The sequence below is a fragment of the Hordeum vulgare genome, chromosome 5H, assembly GCF_904849725.1.
Source record: "Hordeum vulgare subsp. vulgare chromosome 5H, MorexV3_pseudomolecules_assembly, whole genome shotgun sequence".
Classification (NCBI taxonomy): domain Eukaryota; kingdom Viridiplantae; phylum Streptophyta; class Magnoliopsida; order Poales; family Poaceae; genus Hordeum; species Hordeum vulgare.
Genome location: NC_058522.1, coordinates 545,317,461 through 545,326,095, shown reverse-complemented (window position 1 = coordinate 545,326,095; position 8,635 = coordinate 545,317,461). Strand labels below are relative to the sequence as shown.

The 8,635-nt window shown below is 52.0% G+C and overlaps 1 pseudogene across 1 annotated transcript; it reads left to right on the top strand.

Annotated features, from left to right (window-relative positions):
* Nucleotides 1–2,991: 2,991 nt before the first annotated feature.
* On the top strand, nt 2,992–4,923 carry LOC123398794 (annotated as a pseudogene). Its single transcript, XR_006610259.1, has one exon. The product of XR_006610259.1 is annotated as a scopoletin glucosyltransferase-like (transcript).
* Nucleotides 4,924–8,635: the final 3,712 nt, after the last annotated feature.

Genomic DNA, 8,635 nt, shown 5'->3' with positions numbered 1-8,635 from the left:
TGTTTCCGGATGGCATGGGGGACACAGCCTCGTGGATGTTTTTGGATCCTCTTTATGACTCGGATGTTAAGTGGAGTTGGGTTCGGCGACACTAGCCTTCTTGTACCGCCAGGTACGGCTTAATATCATGCATTTTCGTTTTGTTCAATTGGTATATGCTGCATTTTCATTATATTAAATGGGTATATGTTGCATTTTCATTTTATTAAATATGTAGTTGGATGGAGCATGTATGAGGAGTAAGCCGATGTCCACTCTTGGAGGTTTCGTTTGGGCCCTACAGGTTTGGATGTGGGAGCGTATCCCTGTTGGCCGTAACCTCAGCCTTCCTCCGGAAGAACCTTGGAGGTACCCGTTTGACGAAGGTGAGGAGCGGTGCCCCACTATCACACATACATGGGCTAATGTCCAATGGACGTGTATCGCAGCTATGGGGCGATATTAGGCATACATAAGCGAGCTAGACATGCTGACTTATGAACAGGTAAATGCTTTAGCAAATTTTCTAAAAAAAATTCATGGATGGTCGAGTGACTTGTTGTTATGTAGGTGAATTGGAGGTCGTACACGGTACTTAGGCAGTTCCCTCTGAGCAACATGTGCCTTCGTGACCAACATATTTGGCGTGTGTAGTGCCCCATGATATGCTTTTTTGCGGTGGAGTGGCATCTTCCTCGTCGTGTTTCAAAGCAGTTAAGAGTCCAACAACGCAGCCCGCTGGATCACGTTGAGACAAGTGTGGTGTTACATAAGTGAGTTTTTTTGTATTACGTGTTTATCCTGTTGATCAATGTCTAACACTAGAAAATGGAACTGATGTAGTATTGTAATGCTTTGTAGGACAAACCGGCAAAACAATAAGAGTGTCATCAATTGGGAGGAGCACCACATTATGTGGGTGGACATGTGGAATGCTCAGAGACATAGTCGAGTTGAAACTGATCAAACACCCGACACTGATGAGGCGGCATATTTAAGGCATTTGGAGTGGATGCGTACAGAGTACAGAGTTATCCACAAGGGTGCCTCGACTCGTTCCGATTACTTGGACTTACTGCCAAGTGAGGTTGCTGATGCTGCATTCAACAATTCTATTAGAGAGACAGTTGGAGGTCATCTTGACTATGGCCCTCTACATGACCGAGTGGTACGTCCCTCCTTTACAATATGAACAAGTGTCGTTTATTCGTGGGTGGTATGTCACATATGTTTTATCATCCAGGACACAGAGCTATGGAGATGTATCAACGATAGTAACGTGCTCCTTGGCCGTGTCCCATGTCCACAAACGGACGGGCTTGTTAGAAGTACTCTGCAGATTAGATGTCTTATTAACTGTTGTTTTAGTCTTCGTAGCTTTGTTAGCATATTAACATGTCATTTTCTTTTCCTTGGGCAGAAGGTCGCCAATCGGTGCCGCACACTAGCCGCTTTACTTTCTTGCCATGGTGTTTCGTCCATCAATGTGAGGGCAAGTGCGCAGTACATAATGGATGTGCAGTCTTCCGCTCGTCCGTCTTCCAGCCGTCCACGGGCTTCTTCCGCTCGTCCGTCTTAGAGCCGACCACATGCTTCTTCAAGCCGACCACGTGCTTCTTCTAGCCGAGCACATGTTGAGGAGTTTGAAGAAGAAGAGGAGACAGACGACGAGGCCGCGGATCCGGACTTCATTGAGTTTGGGGCTTCGTAGACGGGAGATGCTCCGCAGCCAAGTCAACCCACTCGGCCAATAGAGGAAACACGCCGAGCTAGCTCTAGGAACATCAGACGTCCTGGCTGGCAGAACACTCCAGAGGGCTACGTTACTAAGGGCAAGATGGCTGCAAAGAGAGGGATGAAGTGAAGTGTTATGACCTATTTAGTATTCTGAGTGTTATGCTGTTAAACTATGAAGTCTTTATCTTCTTAAATATGAATTATGAATTATGAACTATGAAGTATTTATCTTCTGAAGTGTTATGAACTTGAAGTATTTATCTGTTCAAGTATGAATTATGTAGAGAATTATGAAGTTGAAGTATGAATTATGAAGTGAATTATGTTGTTGAAGTATGAATTGTGAAGTGAATTATGCTGTTGAAGTGTGAATTATGCTGTTGAAGTATGAAGGTTCTGTCCTTAAAAAACGCCAGCCCCTTTGACGTTTTGAGTGCAATCTGAAACGTCGGCGTTTGGGATGGAGGCAGGAACGCTCCGGTGCTCAAAAGCTCGGAGTTTCTGTCCCTAAGAAACGCCAACCTTTCTGGCATTTGTAGGTTGCAACGCCAATGCCAACTGGCGTTTTCATATGCGTTGAGCCCTGGATTACTAGCGTCTTGCTACGAAGTTGTGCCCCCCATGGGGGATGGCGTTTGGTAATTGCCACGTCACGTGATTAAGCAGTTTGAAGTATCATGCGGGCTTGAACCAAACGCCATGGTCTCTGGCGTCTATCGTGCAACCTAGACGCCAGGGACGTTGGCGTCACGCGAAGAGATTAGATTAGAATTTTTTTCAAACACATGTCGGATCCGTATTTTCTTTGTCTTAAAGGTTCTAACAAAAAAATTGGCCTGCAAATGTAAGTTATGTTATGGTAAGATATTTTTACAAGTTTGAACACTAAACTAAACATGCAAGTTTTGTGATTGCGGTAATATTAACTCAAAAAGAAACTCGTATAATACATCCGAACCATTCAGATTGAGTGGATTTGTCAACGCTGTAGTATATTCTAACAAGATCCATCAAACAAGTGATGCACCTTCTGTTCAAGCACTTGGATGCCAAGGTACCAAAATCTTGAACGTCACTCCAAAAGCTTCTGTTCTGGAAGTGGAAGGCGGCGATCACCAAGTCGGAAGCCACTTCTCCTGTTCCCCTTGACCCTTCCTGGGTGGTTCGATCAGACAACGAGAGCCATGCTTTCATGGAAAATGCATTGAAGCATCGGGTGCCACACATCTTTATATGTAAATAGCATTAAATAAAATATCAGAGATTTCTTTATATTAAAAAAATTAGGATATGAAACATTGATGCTCATTGTATATCCGTGTTCATTTTCGTATCCTAAAATTTCAGATTGTTTCAGATTCCTTTGTTTTCTTAATTCTATATTCATATAGGGGTGTGTGACACACAAATCCTCTTTCAAGCTTTCATGGCCTTATAAATGGTCCTCTGCACGGCCGGCCCCGTAGTACTCTCATTTGGTCACGGGACTTGTACTCCATCTCCTCCAGCACGCCGGCCGTAGTACTCTCAGTCGGTCACGAGACGCGGCTAGCTCGCCAGCCATGGCTGTCCACGACGAGCCGCTCCACATCCTCTTCTTCCCGTTCCTGGCCTCCGGACACCTCATCCCGATCGCCGACATGGCCGCGCTCTTCGCCGGCCGCGGCGTCCGGTGCACCATCCTCACCACTCCCGTCAACGCCGCCATCATCCGCTCCGCCGTCCACCGCGCCAACGACTCCTTCGCCGGCACCGGCTCCCCGGCCATCGACATCGCCGTCGTGCCTTTCCCCGACGTCGGGCTCCCGCCCGGGGTGGAGAACGGCACGGCCATCGCGTCCCAGGACGACCGCGACAAGTTTTACATCGCGGCCGAGCTGCTCCGGGAGCCCTTCGACCGGTTCCTGGCCGACCACCGCACCGACGCCGTCGTGTCCGACAGCTTCTTCCACTGGTCCGTTGACGCCGCAGCGGAGCGCGGCGTCCCGCGCATCGCCTTCCTCGGCACCAGCATGTTTGCGCGCTCCTGCAGCGACAGCATGCTGCGCCACAACCCGCTGGAGAACGCCCCCGACGACCCCGAAGCCCTCGTTTTGCTGCCGGGACTGCCGCATCGCGTCGAGCTGAAGCGGAGCCAGATGATGGACCCGGCAAAGAAGCCGTGGCACTGGGGGTTCTTGAATAGCGTGAACGCCGCCGACCAGAGGAGCTTCGGCGAGGTGTTCAACAGCTACCACGAGCTGGAGCCGGATTACGTCGAGCACTTCCGGAAGACGCTCGGCCGTCGCGTGTGGCTCGTCGGGCCGGTGGCGCTCGCCAGCAAGGACATTGCTGTGAGAGGCACCGACGCGCCCTCTCCGGAAGCGGACAGCTGCCTCCGGTGGCTGGACGCGAAGCCGGCCGGCTCGGTGGTGTACTTCTCCTTCGGCACACTAAGCAAGTTCGCTCCGGCGGAGCTTCACCAGCTCGCCCGCGCCCTCGACCTCTCAGGCGTGAACTTCGTGTGGGTGATCGGCGCCGCCGCAGGTCAAGATTCTGCTGAATGGATGCCCGAAGGCTTCGCCGAGCTAATCGCGTGCGGCGACCGCGGCTTCATGGTACGAGGCTGGGCGCCACAGATGCTGATCCTTAACCACGCTGCTCTCGGCGGGTTCGTGACGCACTGCGGCTGGAACTCGGTGCTGGAGGCCGTGAGCGCCGGCGTGCCGATGGTCACGTGGCCGCGGTACGCGGACCAGTTCAACAACGAGAAGCTCGTCGTGGAGCTGCTCAAGGTCGGCGTCAGCATCGGCGCCAATGACTACGCGTCGGGCATGGAGGCCCACGAGGTGATCGCCGGCGAGGTGATCGCAGAGTCCATCCAGAGGTTGATGGAGAGCGATGCCATCCAGAAGAAGGCCAAGGACCTCGGCGTGAAGGCAAGGAGCGCGGTGGAGAAGGGTGGGTCTTCGTACGATGATGTTGGCCGGCTGATGGACGTGCTGTCGGCCCGCCGGGGCTCCTGATGATGTTGGAGAAGACATCCAGGCCAGCTGATGGGTATTGGTCCGAGTGTCCGACAGTATGTCTTTTTGGCTGATTAAGGGCCACTAGATCGGCCGGCAATCTTTGCTATGACAGACGTGACGCCATGGAATCTTTTTTGTACGTCGCTACTCTATGATTTTTTTTGAAAAATAAGCAAGGAAAAAGGAAAAATAACTATAACCCCCCCCCCCCCGGGGAAAAAAAGCGCAGACACGCATTTTTTTCTATGACAAAAGGCGATCTAGACGGGCCTTTTAACCACCCTCAACCATACCTGACCAAACGGGCGGCCCGGCCCGCCGTAATCGTGCCAGGCACGGCACGTCCTGCCCGGGCCCGATTAATATATGGGCCGTGCAGTGCCGGCCCGCGTGCCCGGGGTCCATGCCCAAGCATGACACGTTGCCTAATTAGGCCGGCCCGCGGCACGTTAATCTTCCGTCTGTGAAAAAACGCTCGCGCCTCACGAAGAAACCCTGAAAAAAACTCCCGTCCCTCCCTCCCGCCCGCCAGCTGGCCGCCTCGAGCGCTGCGCGCCTACCCCGCTCCCTCGAGCCCCGCGTCGGCCCAAATCTCCCGCGCCTGCCCCGCTCCCTCAAATCTCCCGCGCCTGCCCCGCGTCTCTCGCCCGCCCCGCCTGTGAATCGCTGGTCGCTGACTCGCTCGCTCTCGTGCCCTCCTAATCGTGTCGTGCCGGGCTGGCACGCGGGCTGGGGGTGGCGGCCCGGGCACGGCCCATGGCGTGCTCGTGCATGGCCCGGGCACGATTAGGCCGTGTCGGGCCGGGCCCGTCTCGTGCCTGGCCTGCGGGCAGCCGTGCCGGCCCGTCAAGCACGACCCGTTTGGCCAGGTGTGCCCTCAACCATCCGGACTAACCGACATCCCTTATATTTGATCCAAATCTAGGACCCATATGGGGCATCGGGATGCATCCACCACGTCGGACTGACGATGAGGTCTCATACGGGATCGTCCCGAAACCAGGTGGTCCGATGTACGTCTTCTGTGGTGGGGGTTGTAAACGTCCTGATATGGAATCATCCGAAAACTAGGTGGTCCGACGTACGTCTCCTCTGGTGGGGGTTGAAAACGTCGAGTGGTACCGCTCTGGCTCGCCACCCGAGGCCAAATCCGACTAATTAAACCGGTAGGGGTCCCCCAAACCTAGCCATAATCATCTCCTCCATCTCCGTGCGGCCAGGTAGAAACTATCAACCACCTCTTTCCCGCCCCCCCGCTCGTCCCACGCCTTCTGGCTTCGGCATGGCTCAGCAGAAGAAGACGATCTACGCTATGCTTTGTCGGAGCACCACTTACAGTCCGAGCAGAAGATCCGGGCGAGACGCGCCGCCTGCATCACTGTCGGCATGTCTCCACACTCGCCTGTCGGGACCCCCCGTCATACGAATCTAGCATGTAACACATCATATCACTTTGCAGCCTCACGCACGGTAAGCTTCACGACTGCCGCCTTACCCTGGCCGGGACTGTTTGCACCTTTTGGCTCACGTACATAAATATGTCGCTAGCAATCATATATCAGAGAACCCGGATCGACATGACTAGTTATAGACCTAATTGGAACAACTGTATAGGAACAAGGATACATAACCCAACAATGCAGGTGTCGGTCATCAATTATTGTGTGTAGACGAGTCATAGCAAGCTACACGGACTCCATTACACAGTGTGACATTTCCCCGTAGGGACAAACACAATAACTGTTGGGTAACGTAGTAATAATTCAAAATTTTCCTACGTGTCATCAAGATCAAACTAGGAGAAACCGACAACGAGAGAGGGAGAGCATCTTCATACCGTTGAAGATCGTTAAGCGAAAGCGTTACTATGAACGGGTCGATGGAGTCATACTCGCGACGATCCAATCCAAGCACGGAACGAACGGTGCCTCCGCATTCAACACACCTACAACCCGGGACGTCTCGCCAACTATTACTTCTATTACTATGGCTAACGGTTAGCAATAAAGTAAAGTAATCACATGGCTTCATACAATAAATTAAGACAACTCCTATGGCTCCTGCCGGTTGTCATACTCATCGACATGCAAGTCATGAATCCTATTACAAGAACATGGTCAATCTCATACATCACATATATTTCATGACATCCTTTTGGCCATATCACATCACATAGCATACCCTGCAAAAACAAGTTAGACTTTCTCTAGTTGTTGTTGCAAGTTTTACGTGGCTGCTATGGATTTCTAGCAAGAACGTTTCTTACCTACGTCACAGCCACAACGGTGATATGCCAATTGCTATTTACCCTTCATAAGGACCCTCTTCATCGAATCCGATCCGAATAAAGTGGGAGAGACAGACACCCGCTAGACACCTTATGCAACAAGTGCATGTCGGGCGGTGGAACCAGTCTCATGTAAGAGTACTTGTAAAGTCGGTCCGGACTGCTTCATCCCACAATGCCGCCGAATCAAGATAAGACTAGTAACGGTAAGCAAATTGACCAAATCATCGCCCTCAACTACTTGTGTTCTACTCGTGCATAGAATCTACGCATAGACCTAGCTCATGATGCCACTGTTGGGTAACATAGTACTAATTCAAAATTTTCCCGCGTGTCACCAAGATCAAACTAGGAGAAACCAGCAACGAGAGAGGGAGACATCTTCATACCGTTGAAGATCGCTAAGCGGAAGCGTTACTACGAACGCGGTCGATGGAGTCGTACTCGCGGCGATCCGATCCAAGCACCGAACAAACGGTGCCTTTGCGTTCAAAACACCTACAGCCCGGGGACGTCTCCTCCTTCTTGATCCAGCAAGGGTGAAGGACAAGTTGAGGGAGAGCTCCGGCAGCACGACGACATGGTGGCAGTGGAGCTTCTGGTTCTTCGGCACGGCTTCAGCAAGCACCGCAGAGGAGCAGAAGTGAAGAGGTAGGGCTGCGCTAAGGGGAGAGGTTCAAGGTGTGTGCAGCCCTCCCAAAACCCTCACTATTTATAGGAGGGAGGGAGAGGGGGCCGGCCACCCTAGGGATCCCTAGAAGGGGCGGCGACATCCCTAGGAGGTGGCTTGCCTCCGAAGTTGGAGGGAGGGAGTCCCATGCCCTAGGGTTTTGCCCTATGCGCCCTGGGCCTCCTATGTTGGCTCGCACCAGCCCACTAGGGGCTGGTTCCCTCCCACTTTCAGCCCATGTGGCCCTCCGGGACAGGTGGACCCTCCCGGTGGACCCCCTGTACCCTTTCGGTGGTCCCGGTACAATACCGATAAACCCCGAAACCTTTCCAGTGACCGAAATCGGACTTCCCACATATAAATATTTGCCTCCAGACTATTCCGGAACTCCTCGTGACGTCCGGGATCTCATCCGGGACTCCGAACAACCTTCGGTAACCACATATACAATTCCCATTACAACTCTAGCGTCACTGAACCTTAAGTGTGTAAACCCAACGGGTTTGGGAACCATACAAACATGACCAAGACACCTCTCTGGCCAATAACCAACATCGAGATCTGGATACCCATGTTGGCTCCCACATGTTCCACAATGATCTCATCCGAGGAACCACGATGTTAGGATTCACTCAATCCCGCATGCAATTCCCTTTGTCTACCGGTATGATACTTGCCCGAGATTCGATCGTCAGTATTCCTATACCTTGTTCAATCTCGTTACCGGCAAGTCTCTTTACTCGTTCCGTACAACATGATCCCATGGCTAACTTCTTAGTCACATTGAGCTCATTATGATGATGTATTACCGAGTGGGCCCAAAGATACCTCTCCGTCACACGAAGTGACAACTCCCAGTCTCGATTCGTACCAACCCAACAGACACTTTTGGAGATAGCTGTAGTGCACCTTTATAATCACCCATTTACGTTGTGACGTTTGATACATCCAAAG